Source organism: Opisthocomus hoazin, chromosome 11 (assembly GCF_030867145.1).
Source record: "Opisthocomus hoazin isolate bOpiHoa1 chromosome 11, bOpiHoa1.hap1, whole genome shotgun sequence".
Classification (NCBI taxonomy): domain Eukaryota; kingdom Metazoa; phylum Chordata; class Aves; order Opisthocomiformes; family Opisthocomidae; genus Opisthocomus; species Opisthocomus hoazin.
In genome coordinates, this window is record NC_134424.1 from 22828073 (window position 1) to 22854552 (window position 26480).

The following is a 26480-nucleotide window of genomic DNA, read 5'->3' on the forward strand; positions in this document are numbered from 1 at the left end:
TCAGTGACATACTAGTCAGGGTAGGTGTGTGCGTGTAGTGGACTGTAATTCAACACTGTGGAAAAATGGTCACTCTGAGTTGTGCGCTACTATCTCCTCTGCATTTAGTATAAGCAGGGCTGGACAGAAGAGATTAAAGCATAATATAGTGAGATACAGAGAATGTGCTTTGTCCAAATGGAAATGGAGTTTGAATGAACAGTCGTATGAAACAGAATGCGTATTCTTGTTTATGTGAAACAAGTGTCTACGGACTAAAATGGCTGAAAAGTATCTACATAGGTCTATTTAAAACTGGAAAGAGAGAGGCAATTTGAAAAATAACTACTTTATCTGCTAGCAAGCTGATAAGGGAAGCAATGCAACTGAATGCTGCTTTTGTTTAAAAGCAACTGAAGAGATAAGAACCAGAATCCTTGCAGAGTTGTGTGGCCAGGCTACATTACTCGCTGGATACAACTTAAAAATCCCAACCCCTGACTAAAATGGCAAATTACTTACTTGGCAAATACAGAAACATAGCCCTGGCTTGTGCCAACTCCCAGTCCCAGCTCCACCGAGGCACCTGAACAAAGGCCTTTCACAGGCGGTGTAATTTAGGCTACCCGAGGTAGTCGGGATGCTCAGGTGTATAGAGGGGCCTCACGGAGCGCCAGACAGAGACAAATTCACATGGAGTAAGCGAAGCACTTTGCTGGCATGTGGACGTGGGTTCCGGAGGCTATTCCCAACACAGAAGACAATCACTGGCAGGTAATAAAGGAAGCATTTATATGATATGTCAGCGGTTAGTGCAAAGCTTAAAAGAAATGAGATCATGTGGCAAGATAGCATTCTCTGCCTTTCCCCCAGGGGAAGGAGCATTACTGTTATTACTATAAGCCATTGTTACCGCTACTTCTTTGAAATAAAACGTGACACAGTATCGTCAGCTGATACTTGTGCGATCGCAGCTATCATAAATTGCGGTTTCCAGAATATTAATCTCCGGTTACGCTATGCAACTACAACACAAGCGTGCAGCACGGAGACAGACAGCTCCCTAAGAAAAAAAACCCTCCGACAACCCTCGAACAAGACCACCTCCCCCAGACACTCCTTTACTCTGAGCTTTCAGCAGTTAAAAATAAATAGAACAAATCAAAGCAGTAGCAGGTTAATACAACAAGCTTCACTTGCCCTTTCGGCGTAGAGAGTGTAGCTATAGCAATTCAGCCCAAGCAGGCCAAAAGAGGAGAAGATTACCCAGTTCTTCATGCCCCATTTACTAAACTTTATCAGACTAATTTTCCATTTATTGTCTATAATTTATGTAGAGAAAACCCCCTCAAATAATCTTTCATTTGAAATGCAAATCTAATCACTTGTAACAGACACGACAGGTACAATGCGGCTCCTTATTAAACTAGAATGACCTGAGCAAAACAGCTTTATTCCAATTCCTTAGTACATAATGAGACAACATAATTTAATGAAATGATGTAAGCATTGAAACTTCTGAATTATTTGAAATTTCAAATTAATTTTTATGGTATCCACAAAAACTTTATTTTTTTTGTTGGAAAAGTCACAGACGTTATTCTTTTCTTTTTAAACTTTAAGTGAAGTATATTTATCACAACTGACCTTTAAAAACTTAAACTAATAGATAATTGAAGAACAGATGAGCACCTTCTGAGACTGAACTCTTGTGTATCTATTAAAACACTTGATAAACCACTAAACATAGGATTTTAAAAGCTAAGCCTGTCATTACACCATATAATAGGTCACCAGCTATGGTTCAGTTACATCCAACTAATGCTAATGGAGCCCTGGAACAGGTTGCCCAGGAAGGCTGTGGAGTCTCCTTCTCTGGAGATATTCAAGACCCGCCTGGACAAGGTCCTGTGCAGCCTGTTCTGGGTGACCCTGCTTCGGCAGGGGGTTGGACTGGGTGACCCACAGAGGGCCCTTCCCACCCCTACCATTCTGTTTCTGTAAGAAGGTTTAACAACGCTAAGAATTACTAAGCAAATTAAACAAAAGCACACATGAGAATGTTTGTATTTATCCCTCTGACCTGCATCTAATCATAATTTTTTTTTTTTTACTGTAATTTTTTTCTTATGATAACTAAATGACATCATTTATTGAATGGAAAAGTTTTTGCCCGTGGATTCCAGGCCAGGAATCAATGGTGTAAGCGCAAGTACTACTACATGGAACTAAACTTCCAAACTGTGGGAAAAACATGTTACATATCTTCAACATAAGCATAAAGAGTTGAAGTGAGCAAGTATATAACAGCATCTGAATGGAGTTCATTAAAAGAAAGTTTTACAGAAGAACCCCTGGCCAATTCAGGGAAGAATTTATATTTGATTTCTCAAATACTTCTACAAAGGCATTTCCAAAAACCTCCTTAATTACCATTCAGCTACCTGCCAGGGCTGGTCCCAGTGCAGTATTTGTCCCTAATAACATCCAGGATCACCCCAATTACAACAGCTTCATACTTTCATCTGTAAAAGTCAGCCATGGAATGAAGGCAATATGCACAGTCACAGTTTCATCTCTATTCAAAATACTCCTGTTTCCCTGAACTTTGCAGTTATGTGAGAGAGGAGCAAAGAACATCCTACAGTCCAGTAGCTACCGAGTTGATTTCCTTACTCTCCAGGGAGCAATTTGTTGCACGTGTAGAGAATGCGTCATGTAGTACAGGATCCTACAACTGACAGAATACCACGGTGGCCCCAAAATAAATTAAAACTGAAGGGAACACAGACTAAAGCATCTATTTCCTTCTGCTTATATGTTGTAAAATATTTAATACAATGAAACTCCATAGAATAAGCCAACAGGCTTTTATGTATATTATAATATACATAACATACCATTTTTTGTAAACACACATGGTCACACTTTCCACTGAGGACAGTTTAAAAACTCAGAGTCAGGCGTAAGTGTATGGAAGGATTGAATTGAATAGCTAGAGACATGTTTATGCCACATTTATGATTAACTGTGTAAATATTCTTAGCCAGCTACCTGCCTGACTATCTTCAAATTGGCGTTTTAGTACAGATCTCTCTGTAGAAGGGGCTGGAAAGGGTCCTAGAAGAAGACAAGCACAGGTAACTTGTTTCCAAAATCAAGAGCAGACAGGTGCGGAGTGGCTTACGGAAGAAATGGTCAGGTTGTGGATGGAAAGCAACAGTGATGCTGGCTCAGAAAGAGGAGTTTTGTTGATTGGCACTAACTAGAAATCAAAGCACTGAAGAAAACTATGGTATAATGGAACTTTGCACTTCAAAGCAAAAGGAAGTCAAAGGTAGATTGCTTTACAACGACAGAAAGAAGTGTACACTCCTGCTGCGACAAGGCAGATAGGGAGCAGGGGAAATATGAAATATGAACAGTGCAAGTGTGGGCAGGAAGAGGCAGAATCAGCTGATGCATTTGGAGATGTGGAGAATATGAAATAGATAAGGAAGTTCAAACAGTAAAAAGCGAGGGTTGAACAGATAAGCCATCGCAGTAAGGTTGTAACGTTGGATGCTGGGGAGGGGGTTATCAACAAGAGCCAGAATGTAGGCTGCGAGTGAGGGATGTGACCTGCCTGACTGCGGGCTGGGACTGTCTCAGCAGATGATGGGCGAGACTTGCGGAGGAAGACAACTGCTACCTTGGACAGAGGAAAAGAAGCGATTGACAGAGCACATTTGCTAACCCTTCCTGGTACTGCAGCAGCGAAGGAAGGAGATGTTGGAGATAAAGCAGAATTAGCAAGATAGGCTGTGAGAGATGAAAATGCAATGGGATAAAACTCAGAGTGGAGCAATTCCATAACAGTAAGAGAAGCGTAACCTTGAGCCAAGAAATTGCTTATGTTCTTCATCTGCTGGAAAGGAAAAAGGTTGAAAATGCAGTAACGGGCACAGTAGTGAGCTCTGCAATAAAAACTAAACTCTTTCTTTCCCTCTTAATCTGTCCTAATTTACAGTTCTATTGTATTCCTTAGCTCACTTTTTTATGTCCAGACTGCTTCACTTTGTTCATATCATCTTTAACACATTGATAAAATCATACAAGCCCTACGACATGAGAAGTGTTAAATGTACATATTCCCTTAGGTATAGGGTGCCGCTTACTACAGTTCTCACAGAGTTTGTACACATTGCATTAATGACCCAGATGATTTTCATTCCTCTTACTGCCCTGTCCATTAATTTGGGAGATCTTCCACCATCCACATGTACTCCATCTCCACTCCACTCTGCAACAGAGTTTCCACCAATAACTTCAAAAGCTTAATGGACCCCCACATATGCAGACAGAATGCTACCGTTGCAACTGCTTATTTTGAAAAACAATGCATTCCAGTGCACAGAAAACTCGCATCCTATTTTACTGAAAAACCCTGGGCTTCCCTCCAGGTAGCTCACAAAATCAAGAAAGCAAGTGGGGTTTTATTTCTAGCTTGTATTTACCAATCAAACTGCTACACTAGCTTGAACAGGAGATCCAAGTTTTTCCCCCATTTATACTTGTACAAGGGCACCAGGTGGGAAGAGCGGAGCAGCACAATCATAGCTGCTGGCAGAGCTCGTCACCAAGCATGATGTACAAACCCAGGAACAGTTAGAAACTGCACAGCACAGGTTGTGTATACTGAAGCAGCAAAGAAGTAAAAATAACTGAGAGCTTCACCTAGTAAGCAGAGCTATCACACTGTGTTTTTATTGACTTGTTCAAGCCATAACTACTTTAAGTCATGTGACTCTTGGATTGGTGGCTTGGTCTCAAACAAGCCAGCCTCTGCAGTTCATTGGAGAGGTCTCCCTCAGAACTACAGCTTCTGGAGACGGATGGCCAAATTTTACAAATTTTCTTTCATGCTCCTTTCCAGCCATGACCAACGAAGCTAAAGATATACCTCATTTTAATCTACTGAAGGAAAGATCCGTGACAAAGGAGAGAGCATAAAGACAATGGAAAGAAATTAAACCTATAACTAAAACGTAGTTTAGAAGCAAGAGTCAGTGAGCTGTACACAGTCAGACATTTAAGAAGTCCAGCAACTGAGAAGCTTTATCAGCATCCAAGAGGATGCTGATCGAATGCGGCTATCTTCCAAAGAAAGATTTTTCAGATAATCAGAGCACATCTCAGGCATGTAGACAGTGCACAGACATACATAGTGTGGTACAATATTGCCAGTATCTGAGAAAAGTATATTTTCCCAGAGTTTCACATACCAGCTAGCACAAAACAGACATCACAAAGGCACCATGTATGCTTCGCAGAAAGCTAACCAGGCCTCAGCCACCCCTAGTCCTGACAGCGGGATGATGAAAGAACTGTTCTACGGCAGCACTGCAGAGGTGTTTCAAGAAGCAGTGTTGCTACAGTCCTCCAAGTCACCTGTCTTTCTGCTGTTGATTTTTTCTATGTTAAAAAAACAGTGTCCAACAGAGTCTTTTCTGCCAGGAACTAATGATGGTCATCTTCCACCTTCAGAAGATGAGTTTGTGGGACATCAATTTGTAATTGCATGGAGCATAGGACTAAGAGAGTATCTCAGCCTCTAAACCAAAAATTAATTTTGCCTGACCCCAGGCAAGATAATTGCTTCCTGTATTCCAGTGGGAGTTTTAGATCCCATCACTTGTCTTCATGAATATAATGACCTGACCTATAGACAGGACTAGCAATGTGAAAAATAATGTGTTTGTATATATTAGATCGTACGTATGTAGACAGTAGCTACTTTTTTGTCTTTGATAATATTAAGGCAATGAAATCTAAAACGTAACTCCTAACAAAACACAAATAAAAAGACCATGATCTCTAATTAAATGGATTGTTTTTGTTGATACAACACATACAGATGCTTCTCGTATCTGACCTACCTCAAATCTCAAATGTCATTGGATGCGACTTCTGTTATCCTCCTGCTTTTGGCCAAAACCCACAGACCCTACTTACAAGAAATCAAAGACCGACCTTCTAGCACAGCACCTCTGGCACTGCCGAAAGATCTAGTCCTTCAAAGCCGATTCCCATAAACAACGAGATTTGCCAGAAATTGCCTCTGCATCCCTAGAACCCTGGGAATAAGTCCCAATTGCTGGAATACTGTTTAGTAATGAACTAGAATAATTTTCTTCTTTTTCTGCAGCCTAGCTCCAGCACGCTCTAAATATTTTTTTAAAAATGGTGGATTAAAAATTAGCACGAAGAACACTCATTACTTCATAAGAAGTCAACAGATTGAAAACTTTCATTTTAAATATATAATTCTACTAACTATTAAAACCTGCAGTCTTAAAGAGAGTGGGAAGCCTAATATGGACTCCCACGCAGAAAAGTCCTCCCAGTTTCCTACAACAGGGTAACTGACCTTGATTTTCATTACGCTTTCAGCCTGGGACATATAACTCACTTTGTGGTTAATTATCTTGCACCGGAGCCCATGACAGTGGTTTGAGTGTAGAGCTATTGTGGGCATAACCAGATCCATTAGAGTCTCGCTGAGTACAGGAGCAGACCTAAGCTTAAGAATTTACCAACTTACTCAGTACAATTACTGTCAGCGTGAGGCAGGCAGGTATGGAAGGAGGAAGAGCAGGATCTTTTTCTTCCTTCCCTGGAAAGTGCCCAATTACAAATGGATGGCAGTGCGAAGCTGAGAACAGCCTGAAATTCCTGTATAAGCAGATCGGGTTTATTTAGGTTCCCAGTCTTCAATTTCTCCTTCATGTCTGCCATTTAGTAAATGCCTGAGCTAACCTACAAGTAATTAGTGGACAGTTTAAATGGGTTTGTTTTTTTTATTTTGAAACGTTGGAAAGATAAGGATGTGCTGTTTCACAAAGGTGGTGAGCAAATATTAAGGAAAGTGGTAAGAAGATGCAAAGGATACAATAGTGAGAATGGAAAGGTATTTATGAAGCAGCAATTGCAACACTGCAGATGAGTCTCAGCACAGAAGTCATAACAGTTAGAGATAATTCTAACTGCACTTCAGATATACTGAAAGCAGCCTTGCAGTTGAACATATATATCAGGTAGGGTTGAATTGTGTGCAGTTCCCTGAAGAGGCAACCTCTGCAGGTTCCTTTAGCAAATGCGCTTAGCTATCACCCAGGCAAAACTCAAAGGACCCAGGCAGAGTGGCTGGATTCCAACGCAAAGTTGTGTCGCAATGCTTCTGCTTGATAAAGCTAGTTCGATACGCTCCAGCCAGGGTGCCAGTCAGCCCAAGGGTGGCAGCGTGGAGGTCTTGGCCCCTCCAAAGGCACCACTTGCTGTCTCTTTACGCACGGAGGAGTTTTCACCAAGGTCAGAAACGCTCCCATCTGTGCCAGGAGATCTGTGCCAGGAGTATCTGTGCCTCCACAGTGGAGGCAGTAAGCACGGCCCCAGGCTGCCCGCATGACTAGCGCTGCAGGGCTGGAGCTACGAGCTTCATCCCTCTCTCCAGCAACGCCCCACTACTTCCTCAAGCCCACGCAACAAACCCCACCGGTTTCTGTTAGAAAAGAAGCTGCTGGGTTTCACTCTGTAGTTCCCAGTGACAACAGGAGCTACCCTCCAATGTCTTCAGCACCAGCCCACCCTCTCATATGTCCTAGAAAGCACAAGGCTGCTGAAAACAACTTCTATAATTAAGCTGCTGTAAAGAGCTGCTGTTATTAAAGACTATGAAAATTCAAAATACATATTCCTTTAAAAAAAAAAAAATCACCTTTTCACAGTGAAATATTTGCCAGCCACTGCATAATCTGCAGATTCTCTTCAAAGAAAAGTGAAGAGAATCTGATAGCTATTTCATTTCAAGCAGATGTGGTCACCAAAACCAGCTTTCTGTTCGACAGCAGAATTTCCCAGATTACTGTTTGGTTTTGGTCCTGCCACTGTTCTATCTATCCCACCTCTGCAACCGGGGGCGGGAGGGAGGAGAGAAAAGTCTGCACAAATCTTATCTTTCAGTAACTTGTTCCACAGCAAGTGCTGAACTGTCACGGGGACAGTGGACTTTTTGGTCCTTGACCTCCTGTCTACTCGCATGCGCTCAGGTTAAGAGAGAGGTACATCTCAACTGTATGTATTTGCCCGCACTGTTGTAAAGCATCCCCAATGCATTTCCATCTGTGAGAATTTAATATTAGGTCAGTACAATTATATCGCTAATATTTGTGCCACAGTGGTATTTTAATATCCATATAAAACATTTCACACCATGAGCTGAAGCTGTGCAGCTCCTGAACAAATTTCACGTCCTAGTTTCCAGCAGGACAAGCAGGTATGCGAGTTCCCGGAGAGGTACTTTCTGCTGCCGCGCTGTGCTCCTCACATTGCGCACTGCTTTGCCAGTTCAGCTCGCAGCTACGGGATAGCAGAGCCAGCCAGTCAAGCAGCTTTGAGCTTCCACGATCCCACCGAGACCCAGCTCGCTGTCTCCCAGGAGATCGAATCCCTTATTTCCCGGTACCTACGTTTTACTCTGTAGCCTCAAGAAGGATTCGTTCGACGCTGTTCCGCAAATACTTTGAGTATTCAGCTTGCAATAGCTTTATCGAAGTCTGCGATAAAGCTTTTCAACATTTAAACACTTGTCCAGTTTCATTTGGAATTTACTTGAGGAATAAAAAAAGTTTAGTACAAACGTGTCCTGTACCTATATAAATATTTGCCCATATTTGGTAAATGTTTATATATATAATTTCTGAACAGCTCATCTTACTGGGCAATTTCAAGGTTTTAAAAAGAAAAAAATATCTTTCTTTCCTGCTTTATTCATGCTGTTACAGGAAATCAGTAGTTAAGTAAACTTTTTTAGAAAGGCTTTACAAAGCATGTTTTGCAAGTTCATTCAGTTTTGAATGAACTTGACAAATTTTGAAAGCAAACATCACTGGAGTTTGACCAATTTCGGAGCACTGAGGAAAGCCTTCTTCGCTATTTGAATTTTAAAGATTGGCCAAAGTCTTCTGTCAGCTGCCTCGTTCCGCAGCCTGTCTTTGAATCCTCTTAGGAAAGTCAGGGATACCCACAAACAATAGAATTAAAATCTGTCTTTAGGACTGGCAAACCATTCAAAGTTCTGTCTAGCTGCTTAGCATAGACTGTGCTAGGCCTCAGGGAGAGAATAGGCCTCTAAAGAAGCAATAATTTTCAGATTGTTGTGTACAATGCAGTGATAAAGCTCCCTGTCACATTTTTCTTCCCAGTTACTGAAGTTCCCATTCAGATGAATTGTCACAGCTTCTTCAATCCAAACAAGCACCCTTCCGGCCTTGTTTGCATTAAAATGTGATAAAACTAAAGGTGACTTTAGCACAGCTGTGCAGAAAAGTGGATTAGGTCAAAGTGACAGCGTTTGTTAGGCCTTGCCACAAAGGTAGTTCAAGATTTGTCTAGAGCGCTAATGTGGGAGAAGCCCAAGGTTCTTAAACCCAGACATTTGTAACAAGGCTACAAACAAAAAATAGTATTTCTTTCACCCAAACGTAGTTTCCCAATGGCAGTAGGCCAGCCTGTTGACCCGCTGTCACAGAAAAACTCAGAATGGCACCACAAAACCAAGTGCCCCATGTTTTCTGTCATTCCTGCCAGCCGTCACACGGAAATCGAGCACGGCTGTCGACACCCAAGGCACCGAAAAGGCAAGGGCCAGGCCCCTGGCAGCACGGTGCGCTTCAGACTCCTCACGGACAGACAGAAGCTGGCTCCAGAGCTCTGCGATGAGATCCCAAAATGCAAAAAAGTTTTGTAACACTATTTTGGAAGGATAAGTAAGGAAGGCCTGTTCTTCTTATTCATGGTGAAGCAGTAATCACCAGTCTTTCAGCAAAGAGGACACTTCTCACTTCACCTTCTATTAAGACCCTATTTCCACCTTGTTTTACTTTTAAGGGAAAACCCCACCAAAGCAAAAAGCCATCAGCAATAGCACCCTTTGCATGCCACCTGCTGGCAATTTTTTGTATTTGGCTAAGATGGGGGCAGACGTAATTTTCCCCACAAGAAGAAATCGTAGAAAAGAATCACAGAACGCTTTGGATTGGAAGGGCCCTTTAGAGGGCATCCAGCCCAACCGCCCTGCACTGAGCAGGCACATCTTCCACTGGATCAGGGTGCTCAGAGCCCCATCCAACCTGACCTAGAATATTTCCAGGGATGGGGCATTGACCACCTCTCTGGGCAACCTGGGCCAGGGTTTCACCACCCTCAGCTTAAAGGATTTCTTCCTTATATCCAGACTAAACCTACCATCCCTTAGTTTGAAACCATGACTCCTTGTTCTGTCACAACAGGTCTTGCTAAAAACCCCATCCCCATCTTTCCTATAGACCCCCTTTAAGTACTGGCAGCTGCTCTAAGGTCTCCCTGGATCCTTCTCTTCCCCAGGCTGACCAGCCCCAGCTCTCCCAGCAGATAGGTTCCAGCCCTTGGATCATTGCTGGGGCCTCCTCTGGCCCCGCTCCCACAGCTCCAGCTCCGCCCTGTGCCAAGGGCTCCAGAGCTGGATGCAGGACTCCCAGGGGGTCTCAGCAGAGCGAGGCAGAGGGCCAGAAACCCCCTCCTTGCCCTGATGCCCACACTGCTGGGGATGTAGCCCAGGGCACGGTTGGCCTATTGGGCTGCAAGTGCACATTGGTGGCTCACATCCAGCTTTTCATCAACCACTACCCCTAGGTCCCTCTCAGCAGGGCTGCTCTCCATCCCTTCATCCCCCGGCCAGTGTTGGCACCGGGGTTGCCCCGATCCACGTGCAGAACCTCATGAGGTTCACACAGGCCCACCTCTCCAGCTTCTCTGGGTCCCTCTGGATGGCATCCCATCCTTCTGGTGTGTCAACTGTATCACTCAGCTTAGCGTCATCTGCAAACTTGCTGAGGGTGCACTCAACCTCGCTATGTCGTTGATGAAAATAGTAAGAAGCACTGGTCCCAGTGCAGACCCCTGAGGGACGCCAGTTATCACCAGTCTCCATTTGGACAGTAAGAAACTCCAACTATATCAAAGATTGGCAGAAAAATCAGTGAAAGTCTCCCGCACAAGCATGCTGGACTATCCAAGTGGAACCAGGAAGATGCTACCGAAACTCACCTTCTTTCCACAACCATGCAATTCATTTCTTCAGCTCATATGTGGTTCCTAACCCTCACAGAGGCAGACACAGAGACACACCACTAATCTTCCCAGTGCACAAATAAAACATCTGAAGAAACACACAAGACACTATTGTATAGCAACAGGATTTATCCCTCAGATTCTACCTGATGCACTTTTACTAGTCAAAAGTAATTGAAAGTTTCCATATCTATGGGATTTCTTTTCAACCTCTGTTTTACAGATCGCTGTCATTATTTCCATGCCCTGCATTAGTGTTATTTCCAGGAAACACGGACCCTCAGCAGGGGCTGCCTGTGCCACAGGACGCTGCTACATCGCACGGGACCAAGAACAACTACTGGGTGAGGGAACTCCCCACGATGCTAAATGGAAGAAAAAATAGTAGGGGACACTTTAAATACTCTTGGCTAAGTTATAAGAGCAGGAAATTTCTGAAAGAGAAAGCTCTGCATCAGATCGTTCTTGCTACTGGAAGAAAGCACTCATTTAATCTGCTCCAAAAAAGGTACCATGAGCTGTCTGATGCAGGTCACTCATTGTACAGTCCCAGTGAATGCAAAGCAGAAGCATATTTTTATTTTATACATGTCTAGTCAAGGTTAACTGTACACACTTCTCCTCAAAGGTGAGAGCAAAAAGTACACATATCCGATGGAAATGAACACAAGTCCTCATAGCAGAGAACAGACACAGCACCACTGGTAAGTGAGCTGCAGCGTCACACAGCTGACCCTCGGAAAAAGGTGCCAAACCAGCCAGGATTTTGGTGATGTGTACTGGTTTACCTGAAATGGTGTTCTAGAGTGAAGAAGTTAGGCATCTTTCAAGGACAGCTATTTAATATGAACTTAGATGATCTATTGCACTTGCAAGAAAACAGCTGCCTTCTGTATCTGCAGAATTAGATACCTACAGTGACAGCAAGCCTAACCGCATCGGTAAGAAAGCCCAGGAAATCCCTGTCTTCTGGAGCTGGCTATCACCAGCGCAGTCTCATAGCAAAATGCAGAGGAAACAAAATCCACTCCTGGTTCACGACAGGGCTTCACAACCCCTCACGGAGAAAGGAAACTAACAGATAGGTCTGTCTGGGGTGGGGTTGAAATTTTTGGAACGGGTTCAGGAATGCCAAAGGATAGAACCTCAAAACAGGAGGCAAAAATCTGACTGGAAATGAACATACCCTGGAAGCAAACATGTCTGAAGCCTAGCCAGATGAGAAGCCAGCTGCCTTTTGATCAGCTCTGTAGCTTGGCAGATGCTCTAGCAGCTAACTACATACACAGCGCTGATCTAAATTCTGGTGCAGCACATGAGAGAATGGAGCTCAGCACATGGTCCTGCTAAGCCCAAAGACAGACGAGACAGATTTTTATGACAAAATTGTACACGGTGCAATACAGAAACGTATTTGCCATGGAAATTAGCCCCAAGACTACCAGCCACGGAGGGACCGCACAGCTACTGTTGCGTTTTCCCCTTAAGAGACCGTTATTTACTCCAATGAAGATAAGTCATCTACAGAGATCAAACTTCAGGATCCACCTCCTTTGGTGATACATTTCCTCACAGAAGATTCAAGACTTAGTCTGGTTTCTTCACTTCAAATGTATTGCTAGACTTGAGTTTGACCTTATGTTAATTTACTACTGATTAACTTTGGCTCAGTTACGCCTTCGTAAACACTCACGAGGCAATCCACAGGTGGAAATGTGCCCAGGTTACCCTAGCTTTAACTCAGAGGAAATATTTGTAGAGTATCTGGTTGGTATTTCCTTTCCCCCCTGTGAAAAGGAGCTTGGTGAGGTCCCTGGAGGTCCCTGTGTCCATAGACTTACACAGCATGGCAAAGCACATAGCCTACCTGTGGCACTGGAGCTGGAGCTAATGAGCCTTTAGGCGACTTCTCTACTGAGATGCCTCTGTACCGCGCTTGCCCAGACCTCTCCTTCTGGGGTTAACAAAAGTGGAGCCCGATGAGGAAGGAGCAGACAGACTGCCCACTAACCCAACACTAATTCATGTTTGGCTATGTCAAAAGGGTTGTGCTTTTTCTCCACACTGATCCTCCAGGACAAAGCATGGTGAAACCTTTTACTGTAGCCCATTTAGCTCTCAATAACAAAGTATATAATGATATTTTAAATAGAAATTCACCAAGGCAATATTGCTAGGACAACAGTACAATAATTTAAAAAGGGTTTCAAGCCTTAAATGTTCACTTGTTTTGGAAAACTTAAGTCTGGATTAGAAAGGATCAGTACTATTATACTCATTTGTTGCATCTTGTGAAGTTTTCTGCCAAGTCATCATTCCTTCAACTACTCAGGCTGCCAACGTTCTAGTTTCACTGTCAGTTTTCCACACACAAAGAACAAACCGTAGAAGTACCTATTTTACAACAAAAAGCACTGGACTATCATTTTCACCGGCTTTAGACAAAGGTACTTTAAGGCTGGCCGGTTCCAATTTGTTGAAAGGTAGGGATGTATACCATTGCATTACTTTCTAAAAAATACAAATAAATTTATCCCCATTATTCTTCTGGTACAAAGGTCAACTCCTGAGTTTTTAAACAACAGATCACATCAGTAATAGTTGCAAAGTTGTTGATAAGACATCCTTACACTTTGTTTAAGGAAGTTTTAGAAATTATAAACTCTAAGTTCACATTTATAGAGGCACCTAAAACTAAAAGGCCAATTCCTAATCACTGAGCATAAAAATATACGTGTGTTGAAGGCACTATGCAGGTCTGTTAGTGTATTTATACATGGAATCATGCAGTCGTTCCTCAGCTGCAATGGTGAGAATTGCATTCTTTCCGAATAACGCTTCTCAATCCCTAAACACAGAATCACAGAATGGTCAGGGTGGGAAGGGACCTTTGAAGGCCATCTAGTCCAACCGCCCTGCAGTGAGCAGGGACAGCTTCCACTGGATCAGGGTGCTCAGAGCCCCGTCCAGCCTGGCCTTGCGCATTTCCAGGGATGGGGCATCGACCGCCTCTCTGGGCAACCTGAGCCAGGGTTTCACCACCCTGATACATACTCTAAAAGTGTTTGGTATAAGGACTTATGGAGTTTTTATCACATCATTCCCTTAAAAGAGCCTAAAGAGAGCGCGAACACTGTTTGGCTAGGGACAAGTCTTGCAGTTCCTGGTTCGAGAGAGTTTTGCAGGAGACAAGCTGAGAAACGTGGAGTAACTGACGGGCGAGAACGCTGCCAAGAAAGGCAGCCCGAGGCCTTGCAGACGTGATGCCTGTTAATTGCCAAGTTCATGAAAGCAGAGGCAGCCTCCTTCACAAAGAGAAAAGGTCCCTCTGAACCCGCTGACACCTCCCACTGGCCTCCATGCCAGCACTGCTGTGAATTACGCAAGCTCTGCAATGGCTTTGGAGCAGGCGTCCAGAGTCTGCAGGTGCCTGGACTCCGCCACAGAGCCAGTCTCTCTGCTCCACCCCTCCTAACCCTCAAAGTTTCCCGGCCACTTCTGTGCTAGGGGCACTCTTTAGAAACTTCTCTGTGGACACAAGTGCCTTTACTACAGCATTTGTGAGGGAGATCTACACGCATCTTATGCACACAAAAAGGAAATATGCTGACACACACCTACAGAAACATCAGTGTAAGTTTACATATGAGGAGCAGTATTTCCGTAGGAGCTCACTAGTCTGCGTAGCTGGCATAGTAGATATCTGAAAGTCAAGGAGTCACCTCCACCCTACCGATGGGAAGGAGATGCATTGTCATCCACCTCCAGCTATTCTAAGGCTTGTTAGAACTACTGGGAAAGAAAGAAAGGGGTAGGAACAGAAAAAAAATGAGAGCAGTAGATAGATATGTTTTCAGTATGATAATGAAAGCAGGCCTGGAATTTATTGAATGGTTCGATTCTGTTGTGGAAACAGCACAGTGTTGTTACTTTGCTAATTAGCCTGGCCAGGTAGAGGGCCGAGGCGTTAATGCTACACAACCACAAGACAAACAGATGGTCCCCTCTTGAAAAGCTGATCAGTCTGAACCGGCCGGCTTTAATAATTGGCACAAGGATGTAGGTTCTGCGTTTTAAAAGCCTGATTCTTCAGACTTGTGCTGGTTAACTGACATGCAAATTCTGCAAGCATATAAGCATGGTATAATTTCCTTAAACAGTCTCACTCCTCAGACTGACCTTTAATTTTGTATTGATGAAAAACAATTTCTTTTTATGTCATTGCACACACCCCATACTCTGAATACTGTAAGCACTGTAATGACACTCCCAAATACTTTTATCCTTTGGTTTCTTAATAATTATGACCTTTATTATTCTTGTTGGAGGGATTTTCACCTTGTTATTGCTACACTCTGCAAAGCAAGAGAATGAATTTATTGTCTCTGCCGACTCTTGCCTGTTGATGCATGCCCCTAGGTCAGTAGTACATACGAGCTCTAATCGTGCTGAGATGACGTTAGTTTAAGTTTTTCCGACCTGAAGGCAAATGCCTTCTTCATCACCAAAGTGTACTTTCATTTCAAGGCATCCAAAGTTAAACCTCCAGGCTTTGGATTCAAAGTAAATGCATTAAGCACATAAGAAACAATTTGGTGCAACAGTTAGAGGATTCTTGCTATTTAACCTGCAATCAAGGCTTTTCCTTCTGTTTTCTCCTAGGAGAAGAGAAAGAAAGAAAGAAAGAAAGAAAGAAACGTGATACACTTTCACATATATGATAAATGAAACCAGTTCAGTTTAGCTTTCTGTTTCAAGAGGTGCATTTTTGCAGAGTCAAGTGAGGCAACACTTCACTCTAGAATAAACAAGGGGATATTTTACACACAATTTACTTAAAGTTTTCCTTAAGTTGGAAGCTAACACTTTAAAATGTCTTCAGCGTTAATGATTCAAGAACCTAATGTATCCTGTCTACCACGCAGAACTTTCTGTGGTTCTCTTAATGTACCCACGTGCCTCAAACAGTATACATATGAAAAACCAAAGCCCAGATAGCAATATTTTACAACTACTTCTCGTGGCCTGCGTGCATACTGATATAACTTTGCTTAGATACCAAGTATCACAGGGAGAGGATCATTATTAGTTTTAAAGCTTTCAACTCATGCAGTGAATGCTTTGCATGATCTTTTCCCTTCCCGCTTCTACGCATCTGCCAAAAATCTTTGGCTGGAGGACCCGGAACAAGTTGACTAAAGACACTGTCCCATGATAAAGTAGAGAAAAATTTGGGCAGTTGTCTCAGGGGGCAGGGCACCAGCCACAAAACAAGTCCTTCCTATCTGGTAGGCCCCCCAACAGGTTTTCTAGGAAGTCCAAAAATACAGCTCTGTGTTCAGCACAGTGAACAGGTGAACTGCAGAGTAAGGTCACTCCATCTCCCCTCTGTACAACCCCTCAGCTCTCTGTGGAGCTCTTCACTGCTGTGCTGCTGCCTCACATACTTGCTAAATCAGTATAAACACACTCCAGTGCCGCCCAAGTGCATCACTTTGAAGGGCTGGTATTTCAAGAGGAGCTCTGCTGCCAGGCGTCGCATTGCAGAAAGCAGAGCAAGAACAAACTGCTGCATTTCATCAACCGATGAGCTCGAACCACAAACAGCTGGCTGAATCCAAGCACGTCACACGGACACACATTCAGGCATACACCTAAAGCCAGGCACAGAGAGTTCTGCTTTTGATTTGGTAGGTGACTTATTTTTTTAGTATTCCTTCTGTTCAGCAAGAGTAATTTCAAAGAATGGTACGAAGTTATACTGCTATGCCTTAATTTCACAGAATCCCAGGATGCAGGGGTTGAAAGAGACCTCTGGGGATCATCTGGTCCAACCCCCCCGCCAAAGCAGGGTCACCTAGAGCAGGCTGCACAGGACCTCGTCCAGGCAGGTTCTGAATATCTCCAGAGAAGGAGATCCATTTTTAAATTAAGAAAACTTTGTACGTTAAAGTCAATGAAATCTAAACAAGCGGTTAGAAACTTTCTCCAACTCTGAACTCTGAGATTTGTGAGAAGTGCTGCTGCAATTATAAGCACACTGAAACATCCAGCCTGGAGTAGTAGCCTCTCTAATGGCAGCCCCGAATTCTCTCTGTCTGCCGATTTCAACAGAATATCACCAGCTACAGGAATATCCTCTCTATGAAAAGCTTTAAAGTGACATCTTATGATTTCCAACAAACTTCAAGGGATCTGAAACTTCACTGAATATTTTCAGAAGTCGCTGCCACTACTCATCTACCACTCTGATCCCAACACTCTTAAACCAGTAGCAGAATCTAACTGGAGCTGAAATCTTGCAGGCTTAACTAGGTGAAACTTTTGTTCACGGTTTCATAAAATTATTTCAGTACAAGTTTGTCTGCTATTTAATTGGAAAAAATAATTAAGCAATAAAACAGGCACATACTAGCCCAAAACAGAGAAAATTGCTTGTTTGTCTGGAGTCTTGGGAACTAACTTAGACGTTATTTGACTAGAACTTCTTTCAAGAATTGCATAAAAGCAGAAACAGGATAGTCACAATTTTACGTGATTTTTCTGTATAATTTACTTTATTATAATAAACAGACAAAAAAAAAATCCTGACGTAATAAGCAAACTCAAACACCTCAGACAATGGCTACCTGGGAGGCTACGTGATCACTTCTAGAAAATTTCATGAATCGGTGGTGTATTGTGATTACTTCATAAATAAGCAATTAGACCAACATTTTCAGAACTGGCTTTAAAATTTAAAATTTCACTTTGTTCTAAAGAGGGTTTTCTTTTCTAATTTTCTCTCTCCCCTTTAGCCCCAGCTTCTGTCCAGTGGGTGGAGCACAGGTGGTTCTAGCTGCAGTCATCATGAAAAGCGTCTGAACCCTTAACAACAGGACACTTGAATCAAGATGACAATTCTGCAAACTGTGAGCTCACGAGAAGCCCCAAGCGATTTGTTACATTCATCAAAACTGCCTATTACCATGCCACAATTAAGAGAACATGTACTACTGCCTCTGATGTTATGGTTTCACCTGATATTTTAAAGTCAGGTCCACTTCATCATCCATTCAAACCACGTCGTTGGACTGAAGTGGAGCCCCTCTCGGACAGGGCAGGGGTACGGCCGTGGTTGGTATTGCCTTATACCACAATGCAAGAATTGCCATAACCCCTCTGTCAGAGCCCTAAATTGTGTACCTAAAACTGAAGTCGTGCAAACACTTGGAGAAAACGTACATCGAAAGCGAGTTACCTGAGTAAGTAGCAAATGAGAGGAATTCAGGGAATTTCAGTTCTGTTCTTAACTCTCTTCACTGCCTTCCTCAAGTACTGTTCAAAGATGTTTCAGAGGTCAGTCAGACATCCTGCAAACCTAAACCACCATTTTCCCATACCACGTTGCCAATAAAGTTTAGTGAAAACATAAATGAATGATCCAGAAACCAAATCTTGACAATGAAACTCACACTACAAGTCCAGTAGAGGCATTTTGGTAGTAAACTAAGAAATTGCCAAAATCGTAGTGGGATATAGAAAAAATGGAAGCAACCTCTTAACTCATGAGCTAATGCTGTAAAGAAATCCCATGGGTATAGAGCATCTTTCTCTTCACCAGTATTCTTCAGTTTAATTTCCATTTCAAACAAAAAAGGTTTTCTCGCTCTTACTTTGTAAGAGTGTGGTATAATGGTTCCATCACTAATCACAGATTTGAATAAGCTATGTTAATAGTAGTTAAGTTGATGTTATACTCTTTGTTTTAAAATCTATAATTGATTAGAGAGTATCACTATTACGAGTTATATCAATACGTTCTCCCCTGTTTTCACATTGAATTTTACTGCCACGTATGTTGTATTATATGGTGAAGGCAAAGAGCTTGTAAGTAAACTAGGCGTACATTAAATTTTCTGTATAAAGAGGTCACCCTATCTTTAGTTCTCAGTGGTACAATATTTCTATGAGGGATCCAGCCCCTGAAGTTGTCCAGAATTCAGGAAAAGTGCTCAACAGATGCCTCGATCTACAGATTTCCCTTCCCATGAAGGGTGAGGAAGGGCTCACTGCGGGACAAGGAGTAGATGGGTTGATCATCGCCTGTTCTGTCTGCTCTGGTAATTATAACATTCTTATTGCATCACTTAAAAAACAAAACACCAGTTTTTTATGAGATATGATTATTTTTGCACTTCTGATTGTTTTGGTTGAATTTTAAAGTTTTATTAAATAATACATTGGCTAGGTACTGAAGAGAGCAAGCGAAGCACTGTTTGCTGGGAGGTACAATGGCCTTCATTAAAGCTTACTTTTTCAGCTAGTCTAAAGCACTGAAACCCTACTCCAAGCCTGAAGACATAGAAGCATCAATCTTTGCATCTAAATACAAGTTGAAAGCAACTGCTGCAGAGGCAAGCGGCTGAAATCCGCGCAGCACTGAGCTGGTGAGCAAGAACACGCTGGCAATTTCAGCACATCGGCCACAGGGCATCAGGAGGCCCTTGAGAAGAAGTGATGTCTTGTCGGGCTGTGATTGCCACGAATGCCATAAGGCTATCCAGAAGAGAAAGGCAAAGACGACTTCAGTACTTCTCCAGACTTTTGAGAATTGTCCATACCAAAACCACTGCATAAGAATTACTGAAAGACCTAGATAAAGGGAATGCTACTTTAAATTGCTTGAGTAGAAATTAAATCAGAAATTAAGGTAAAATATGCCAGAATTTGTAACAGCTTTCCTGTGCACATGTATTATTGCAATTGTAACAACATATAAAATAACTTAAAAAAAAAAAAATCAACAAACTAAACCAAAACACTAGAATCTTTTTTTGTTGTTGTTTAGTTCATAGCATAGCAAACTATTCTGCATTTTTCAAAATGTGATCATTCAGTGTGTGTGGCTTTGCTGGAACTCCATATAGACCCAACAGAGACATGTTGAGTGTATGTTTTCTAAACACAGCACTGTCAAGCCTGGCAAGTGTTTACACCAAAACTTTTCTTCCCTTTCACTTAAAAAAAATAAAAATTTCTTCTACAAAGTTCACACATGCTGAAATGTCTCAGTTTAAGCTTTTAGCACAGGCAGAAAGAGCAAATTCTTCCCAGACAAGACTGAGGCATTTATATGGAAATATTCTAGGCAGAAATAATAATAAAAAGTCACCGAATGGCACAAGAACTGCAGAGTTATTTTCCCCTTAGAGAATTTCTAAGTTTGGTCAGATATTGACAACTGAAAACACAGTCTTAGGATAAAGGTTGTGCTGGCCGCTGATTGTTATTCCTCTTCACCTCCAGGGAGAGCGTTTCATTCAAAGAAGTCACAGTATTTCTTATACAAGTAAATTAATTCCACCATTACTCTATCTGAAAATTAGTAAACAGGCCAGAGAATTTTTTTCCTTTGCTCCTAAAAGGGCAATCATCGCCAAGGCTCAGTTTTTACTTTGCAAATAGAAGGGTGAGCCGGTACCCTTCCCTTTGCACAGCCTGCTGACGCTCCCTGCTGCACTGAGGGGAAAGCCTTGCTGCAAAAAACAGGTACAGAAAGTTACAGGGAATTCATATGAATAAAAAAGCTGGTTGCTGGTATTAAATGCGTTTGTACAAGCCTGCATGAAAATGTGTTGGGGCAGAGTTCGTCCCGCTATTTAGTGACACTTTCCAAGCGAGGCATTTTGTTGTTCTTTTGGCCTAATATAAAGTGGCATCTACATTGACACGTTTACAGTTTGCTTTCTTATCATTAACATGACTATTAAACATTTGTAGATTTTATTACAAAGTGATTATTCAGAGCAGAAAATAAAGTTGTTTGCAATAGGATTTCAAGAATTTGCTTTCAAAGCACTGCTGAAACACAGCCAATCAAATACCAAAGCATAATCAAAGTGCACTGAAATGTAATAAATTATTTCCATCTTGTACAGTTCTGTAAATACAGACCATCACTTTATCCTTCCAAAAACAGGGGCTACGTTTTCAAAGGACTACGTCGGGGATTTAGTCGCGAAGTTTCCATTAACATCAATGACTCACTCAGCACCACTTTGAAAGGTTACCTGGGGCGGTTCTCCTTCTCTTCTTGCACAGGGGTTTTATACCACCAGCTCTGCTTAATGTTGGGAAGAATTAAGATTGTCTCTTTTCTGTTCCCTGATGAGAGAATAGTTTTTTGTATCTCCTGACTGATAATTTTCTAAGTCCCAAACTTAAATGGCTGTTTTGCTTTAGGGAAAGGAGGATCAACAGGCTCAAGGTTTTCCACCCTTAATATCCCTCTTCTTAATGCTAAAAGAGTGCAGAACATATATTCTCAATATTGTTCTTGCTAAAAGTTTCATTTAATTAACTATATGCACATACACACAAACCAATTCTGTTTTACAACCCTTAGCCAAAGCCGCATGTCAATCTAAAAATGAAATAATGGAAAACAGACATTTAGCTTAGTTTATATAACCTGACAGTGCTCCTACCCTTCCTCTGTTTCACCAAGTGTCATCTTTCAGTGTTCCTCTCTAATTTTATTGGAACAAAATAAAAAGATTAAGATAAAATAATTCCCAAAAGATAATTGCAAAATGATTTATGTGCAGGTGTTAAATTATTTCTGGCATTGATGTTCCATAGAGTGCAGCGTTACAACATTATGGTATTCAACAGAGCATCTACATTTGATAATCCTGCTCATCATCAAAAGACACTGGATCTGAATCCCGAAGGCAATGTTACATTTCGATTAAATTTTATCATCAGTGATTCTGTTTATGGTGCACTAAGGTATGAATTTCTTTCACATTCCATTGGGTTTACCGCTCATTGTGTTTGACTTGGAACACAGTCAGCTTCAGCTTTCTATACGCCACCAGATTTTCAGCTACTGCTTTTGCACTCTTCAGACATACTGAGTAACCCTAAACAGAAACAATTAAACAGTTTTTTCAGTGTCTCCTATTAGTGACCTCTACTACCATAATGACTGCAAGCCCTGGTCACAAACAAGAGGCCATCGTAGGCTGCTCAGCAGGTCCTCCGAGCCACCCAAAGTTCGTTCTCAGCTGTCTCTAAGACATAGCTCAGCCAGTAAAACGCGTTTCTAAAATGGTATTGCCAAATAGCAGAACAACTTGTATAGCAGCCTGTTAGCATATGTTAGTATTATGTATATTGCTCCAAGTTGCATAGTAATGCTGGAGAGAGTCTGTAATTAAACTCAACTCCTTCAGAATCTTAATCCTGAGGCTTTCTGATTTGTAATTCCACCTTCACAGCTGCACAACCAATTTTCTATTCTTCAGCCGCTGCGATAGAGCCCTAGGCTGCAGCATCTTTCCACACCCGCCACGCAGCAAGCAGGGTCCACGGGACAGAAGCTTCACTTTCGAACCGTACGCCTGGCTGGGAGAGCCAGCGTTTCTGAAAAGCAGCCTGGTGCCTGTGGTTACTCTTCACACTTATTTCAGAGCAAATCACTGCAGTTTCACGAGGTTTCAAGGGTTTTTTTCCCCTCCTTCTCTTTCATGCTGCACTCAGCTTGAGATTACACCACCTCCTACCATTGATTTTACTTGCATCTATCCTACCTCCATGCACACAGTTGAGAACAGACTTAGAAACTACGTATGTGAAGTAGATTCAAATGTAGTTCTTCTCCCTTTTAGCCAAGAGAGGATTTGGGAGGTTGAGGGAAAGGAAGTTTTTTATTGGTAAGCTAGGATGCACAACCAGACACGCACACACACTCGGAGAATACAATTCCTATTAACAATTAGCCACGAACAGCAGGAATCCTTGCAAGCAGAACCATATGGAAAAAAAAAAACCAAACCCAAACCCCTCCTTGCCCTGGAGAGAGTCTACCTTTATATGTACTGCTAACAATACCACCACAAGAAACCCTGTTGAGCGGGCTGCCAACTGGGGATTCCGAACTGCGATCGCAGCGTTTGGACTAAAGCTGCATCACTGTCCCGTCGCCTCTCGGCTTCGGACAACTGTGGCTGCGTACACACCACCGTCTGCATTTATGCCACAACAAGCAGCGAGAGCAGGCTCTGGCAATTTAGACCTTAGCATAGGAGCTGGTTTTTGATGTGCCATGAGGCAGGAACAAAACCTCTGGCTGGGGGAAGGTGAAGGGAAAACGGGAAGGTGGTTGTTTCTTTATATTTTTAAGTTTACGCTTTTCTCACATTTTGAGGAATAATTTCAAGTTGTTTTTTGATGTGGGAGCAGTTCTGATATCAAACAAATAATCAATAAAAAGAAAGAAAAATGCTTAGATAGCAAAGAAAAATACCTTTAGCACTACAGGTTAAAAAAATGAAAATATGACTATGAACATTAACTTTATTTTCAACATTCCTCACATTTTTTTTTTGTGATAAATGACTTCACATGTAGTTGCCTTCAGGGTTGTATCTACAGCATTGTTTCATGTTATTCTAAATAAAATTTAAGGTGGACACTGGCACAGGCTTTGCTAAAACCTAATGCTGTAACTGGTACCTGCACACAACCTACATTTGATTCACACAGGGAAGAATTCACACAGAGCGAGAAGCAATTCACGACACACTTCTGTTGCAGACAGCACTGATATTTTCCTCTTGCCTAGAAATGCATCGTTACATGATTAGCCTTTCCTGTATGGTTAAGACTAACTTCAGTAACATATACTGAAAAGGTGAACGGTAAAAGGAATTAAGCTATTACAGGAGGACTAGAATTTGTGAAGTAGCCTTGATTCTTTCCTGCGCACAAATAAATAATGATTTCTTGTAACGACTGGGTAGCTTTAGTTACAAGAATAAGGCAGAACCTAACCGAGGGAATGGCAAGAGATTCTCATATTTCATCACAACTAATGAAAAATACCAACTTAACGCCTGTAACATTCTACAAGTCAATCAATGGGGGCACACAGCCAAGCAGTGCAGGGGATGTGTCATTAGCCTTTGTTTTATGAGCTTGTTCAGCTCCACTTAATTGTTTCAGAGGTTCAGTTTAAAATTCACACAAATATTGCTTTATTTATTTTCTTTTTTTCTCTAAACAAAGACTTTGGCATTGACAAAGCTTCATAGCTGGCACCTGACAACCTGCAGTACACCAGCAGCTAATTATTTCTCTTGCAGTTATTTTGTTTATAGTTGCATATAGGTGGTGGGAGAGGACCTAAAATTACATTCGCTTTGCAGTAAATGCTTTCACTCTTAAGAAATGTTGGGACAGCAAGGTCAATAGCAGTCATCTTATTTTTTTTCCCCTCTGTGGGAGTGCTAGAGATTTCTCTTACTGCAAGCAGCCATAGCTCACTCCTACGACCATCTTCTAACCAAAACAAGAAAATTGGTTCCTACCAAATGGTTGGGTTTTACTTCCTGACCCCACTCTGGATAACAATCAGTTCATGTCCACTGCACAACAAGGGTTGTGATCTACACAGTGCAGTGGCCTGGAGTGCTCTGTAGACAGTCATCCTGCATACTCCTTCCTTGCACGCAGGTAGATCACGGGTCACTATTCCTCATAAGGTTCTCACTTGAGCCCCATGAAGTACACAGGCACTACCTTGCTCTGACACTGCCTGCAGACAGGATTTTCTAGCTCAAGTGGTTCTCTGAAGCCAGGCCAGGTAACCCACCTTGGTAGGTGGTGCTGGTTAAAGCTGAAGGGTTGCCAGCACCCCTAATCCTGACAGAGGACTGATACGCACTGCTGGTAATTCCAGTCCTGGTGCACAGCCCTAGCCTTCCGGACTGGGATGTGGCCCTTCCCACTCAACTGGGTCTAACTGTAATGTGAATCAGGCCAAGAACCAAGCTGTATGAGATGTTTCACAATTTTCTCAAATTCCCCATGTGCAATAGCAGCACTGATTTTTACAGAAAACTGATGGGAAAAGCACCCAACAAAAACGCACGCGAGGAACATGTAATGCAAGCAGGCCGATTATTTGCTACACAGGACTTTGCAAGAACAATATCAAAAGACTAGCAGAGATGCACAGACTGAACTCAAGAATGTGTTGACTAAGAAACACAATGGAAATGTTAATCAAAGGGCTAGAGAAGATTAAGCAAGTAGAAGTAAAATAATCCCCATCTCATTGAACTGCAGGGACCAAGAATAGCCTGAACTTGGGATAGTGAGAAAGTTTTTGGTTTTTAAGTAATGGAGCAGTAGACAGTCATAAGACAAGAACTCTGACTTGAGGTTATAAGGACATTCCAATATTATCTAAGAGACTTATTTCTTATTATAGCTTCTTTGCACATCTATGTTTATGAGTGATTATTCTTTTATGCCTAAAGGCCATATACTAACAAAGCCACCCTTAAGATAAGTTGACACACAAGGGCTCATGAACATAAAGTAAGGTGCAATATGAAGTGTAGCCAGGTTTTAACAAGGGTCCAGCTTCTCGGCACATGTATCCCAAGAAGCACGTGCTGTTTCCCTAGGAGACGCGCAGGTTAGTTTAACAGCAAATAATACAGAGATCAGGAAAGAAGACAGCATCTTCAAACACCTATCGATAACTAGGGAAGTCTATAAAGAGCTACGGGTCCTCTTTTGCAGAGTAGTAAGTACACCGAATTCTTGAGCCTCAATGCATGTGCAACATTAACTCTACCCTAACAAATGCAAGCACATTCACTCTGCAGTTCAGACAAGGCACAGGTATCCAGGGATGTTTCACAGAGCAGGCAGCCATTTCTGGTGTGAACTTCAGCACCAGAAGCAGCAGTACAAAGTGCCTGAACTGTGACACTTGCAGTCTAGAAACCTTTCTTTTATCTCAGTAGCTTTTGCTACAGCTCACACGCGCTTTGATGGGTTGCTTTCTGTTGCAAGTCATTCCATACGCATGTTACTGGCACACACAAAAAGTCACTTCCAGCCACGAAAGGATCAGGGTCCTTCCAGAGTTTGTCTTGGGCTGTCAAAAGTGAAAATGCATGAGTGGAAGCGGAAGACCCTATGTAAAAGCAAGAGGAGAAAACCCCCCAAAGCCAACAAGGTCACAGGCTTTTGACAGCGGTTATCTGCCTTGAGATTTTCAGCACTGCTTTGCATTTGTTCTTTATCTGTAAGGTTAGCTTTTTTCTCTGTTTCTCCCTGGAAACTTGCAGTGAACACGAACACTTTACCACCCAACTGAACTCAGCTGGGCTACAAGCATGAAGTGTCCACTTCAGTTGGGAGATGCTTTTCCTTATGCCAGTGAGATTCAATGCATGGACTTCAGATTAAAGAGCAACTTTCACATTATCTCAGATTCTGCATGTACGTCAGATGTGAAAACAGATTAAAACACCTTCCTCCAACTGGGTGTTAAAAAGCTTTTCCCCAGT